Raw genomic sequence first — 3,803 nt, 5'->3', positions numbered from 1 at the left:
TGACGCGCATTTAGCTGCGGTCTTCATCGATCCATGAGCCGAGTGATCCCCTGCCTAGGGTTTTATAGTAAGGTTCCCAATGTAACACAATCCCGGTGGTACGTCCAAAGACTAACTTTCTGACTAAGTTGTCTTTATTACCCAATAGTCCCAGGCCTTGTGACTTGTGGCTCATGTCTACGCCCATGGCCACCATTCGCTAAGATAGTTTTGAAGTCACTTTGAAGGCCCAGGAACAACTCTCTTAGCACATCGGTTAACCTGGCGCCGCAGTCAACTCATGTGCTTGGATCGGATCGAGCTATTGAGTATTGGGCCTGCATACTCGCTCATCCGTATCCTTTGCGTACCGCCCCATGGCCCTTGTATGTCTGCACCACAGTTCCTGTTCGTTCCGTGCCTATGGCCGGATACGTATTGCACATCGGTATACCTGTCGCTACTCAGGCAACTCGTGTGCGTGGATTGGATCGAGAACATGGTGTGTGCCCCATGTTATAATTGATAGTCCATATCCACTTTATAGGTTAAAGTCATAAGTTGTGATTGCACAACCATTCTTCATAAGAGTTTAATCACTCTTCAACTAACTTTCGTTCTGGTGTCTTGGTATCAAATCGCGTAAGACACAAGATTCTACTGGCCAAATAGAATCTAGCACATTGGTTAACCTGGCGCCGCAGTCAACTCATGTGCTTGGATCGGATCGAGCTATTGAGTATTGGGCCTGCATACTCGCTCATCCGTATCCTTTGCGTACCGCCCCATGGCCCCGTCCTTAGAGTTAATGACTAGTAGGCTTAACTCTTTGTATGTCTGCACCACAGTTCCCGTTCGTTCCGTGCCGTGGCCGGATACGTATTGCACATCGGTATACCTGTCGCTACTCAGGCAACTCGTGTGCGTGGATTGGATCGAGCTCATGGGGTGTGTAGAGATTCCATGTTATAATTGCAAGTCCATATCCACTTTATAGGTTAAAGTCATAAGTTGTGATTGCACAACCATACTTCATAAGAGTTTAATAACTCTTCAACTAACTTTCGTTCTGGTGTCTTGGTATCAAATCGCATAAGACACAAGATTCTACTGGCCAAATAGAATCTAGCACATTGGTTAACCTGGCGCCGCAGTCAACTCATGTGCTTGGATCGGATCGAGCTATTGAGTATTGGGCCTGCATACTCGCTCATCCGTATCCTTTGCGTACCGCCCCATGGCCCCGTCCTTAGAGTTAATGACTAATAGGCTTAACTCTTTGTATGTCTGCACCACAGTTCCCGTTCGTTCCGTGCCGTGGCCGGATACGTATTGCACAACAGTAGATACCATCACCTGACGTATCTAACACACCACTATTGTAACTCGTCGTCGAAGGACCTTTCAAGTGCCTGATGGCCAGGGGAGCTCTTACACGGCACGGAGACACAGTGATGCTCGCCCATCACAGTGTACAACGATCGAGTTTGCTTAAGTGTCTGGGTACCTACACACCAGACACAATGCAATGGCCACGGATCCACACAAGGCACATCACATGCAGAAAGCTTCACCAGATTATGACACATACCACACTCTTGTAACTCGTCGTCGAAGGGGCGTTCAAAGTGCCTTACGGCTAGGGGAGATCTAGCACGGCACGGAGACACAGTGATGGTTGCCCATCAAAGTGTACAACGATCGAGTTTGCTTTCCGCGCAAGCGTTCTAAGTGTCTGGGTACCTACACACCAGACACAATGCAATGGCCACGGATCCACACAAGGCACATCACATGCAGAAAGCTTCACCAGATTCTGACACATACCACACTCTTGTAACTCGTCGTCGAAGGGGCGTTCAAAGTGCCTTACGGCTAGGGGGGATCTAGCACGGCACGGAGACACAGTGATGGTCACCCATCAAAGTGTACAACGATCGAGTTTGCTTTCCGCGCAAGCGTTCTAAGTGTCTGGGTATCTAAGCACCAGACACAATGCAATGGCCACGGATCCACACAAGGCACATCACATGCAGAAAGCTTCACCAGATTCTGACACATACCACACACATGCAACTCGTCGTCGAAGGGGCGTTCAAGTGCCTTACGGCTAGGGGAGATCTAGCTCGGCACGGAGACACAGTGATGGTCACCCATCAAAGTGTACAACGAACGAGTTGGCTTTCAACAAATTCTGACACATAGCAAGCGAGCGACCGAGCTACACCGAAGGCAGCCCATGGTTGGTCACTCGCGGACGATCATCAGTAATGATCCTTCCGCAGGTTCACCTACGGAAACCTTGTTACGACTTTTACTTCCTCTAAATCATCAAGTTCGGTCAACTTCAGCCATGCCAGCTGCAGCTCACGAAGGAACCGCGGAAGGTAAGCCTCCAGAAACCTCACTAAATAATCCATCGGTAGTAGCGACGGGCGGTGTGTACAAAGGGCAGGGACGTAATCAGCACTAGCTAATGACTAGTGCTTACTAGAAATTCCAGGTTCATGGGGACCGTTGCAGTCCCCAATCCCGACTAGATGGGCATTTTAGTGATTTCCCGTTCCTCTCGGAATGGGGGCGCCTATTGGCGAGAACACGCTGCGACCCACATTGTAGCACGCGTGCAGCCCAGAACATCTAAGGGCATCACGGACCTGTTATCGCTCATTCTCAGCTTGCTAAACACAAGTTGTCCCGCTAAGCAGGGCAAACGTAGCCGACGACCGCCCGTGAAGGCGCCGCCCGGCTGTAACGTCAGGTGCGCCCGGAGGCGCACTGCTGACAGCGTTCTAGTTAGCATGTTTGAGTCACGTTCGTTATCGGAATTAACCAGACAAATCATTCCACGAACTAAGAACGGCCATGCACCACTACCCTTAAATTTGAGAAAGAGCTATCAATCTGTCTTACCTCGATAAGTTTGGACCTGGTAAATTTTCCCGTGTTGAGTCAAATTAAGCCGCAAGCTCCACTTCTTGTGGTGCCCTTCCGTCAATTCCTTTAAGTTTCAACTTTGCAACCATACTTCCCCCGGAACCCGATTTTGGTTTCCCGGAAGCGACTGAGAGCACCGAATAGGGGTAGCGTCTCCCAATTGCTAATTGGCATCGTTTACGGTTAGAACTAGGGCGGTATCTAATCGCCTTCGATCCTCTAACTTTCGTTCTTGATTAAAGAAAGCATCCATGGCAAACGCTTTCGCTTCAGTTGGTCCTACGACGGTCTACGAATTTCACCTCTCGCGCCGTAATACCAATGCCCCCAACTACTTCTGTTAATCATTACCTCTAGGTTTCTGACAAACCAACGAAATCGTATAAACCGAGGTCATATTCCATTATTCCATGCAAGATTATTCTCGGCCAACGCCAACCCCACGGGGGGGCCGGACGCTTTGTCTTAGCCTGCTTTGAGCACTCTAATTTGTTCAAGGTAAATGTGAGTATCTTGAGCACCATGAGGAGCCCGTGCCGGAGTTAACCGGTAGCACGGTACTCGTTCACAGAGTAACGCCCAAGTACACCATTGTGAGTCGCAGCCGTGAGCGCGCGCACGAACGGCCCCGGCGTGTAACCGGGCGCCCGTGGCGGTCACGTGTCTGGACGGGCAATCAACTTCGAACGTTTTAACCGCAACAACTTTAATATACGCTAGTGGAGCTGGAATTACCGCGGCTGCTGGCACCAGACTTGCCCTCCACTTGATCCTTGTTGAAGGATTTATACTCAACTCATTCCAATTATGGACCATCGTTAGAGAGGTCCATATTGTTATTTCTCGTCACTACCTCCCCGTACTGGGATTGGGTAATTTACGCGCCT

The 3,803-nt window shown here is 49.8% G+C and overlaps 1 non-coding gene across 1 annotated transcript in view; it reads right to left on the bottom strand.

The window, feature by feature from the left end:
- Nucleotides 1-62, bottom strand: part of LOC125772884 (5.8S ribosomal RNA) — a 158-nt gene extending 96 nt beyond the window's left edge. Inside the window, exon 1 of the ribosomal RNA XR_007419727.1 lies at nucleotides 1-62. This exon is cut by the window's left edge and continues 96 nt beyond it. This is a non-coding gene — a ribosomal RNA (5.8S ribosomal RNA).
- Between the last annotated feature and the right edge of the window lie 3,741 nt (nucleotides 63-3,803).

The sequence above is a fragment of the Anopheles funestus genome (genome assembly GCF_943734845.2).
Source record: "Anopheles funestus chromosome X unlocalized genomic scaffold, idAnoFuneDA-416_04 X_unloc_133, whole genome shotgun sequence".
Taxonomy (NCBI): Eukaryota; Metazoa; Arthropoda; class Insecta; order Diptera; family Culicidae; genus Anopheles; species Anopheles funestus.
Note: the sequence above shows the minus strand (reverse complement) of the source record. Positions and strands in the feature narration are given on the sequence as shown.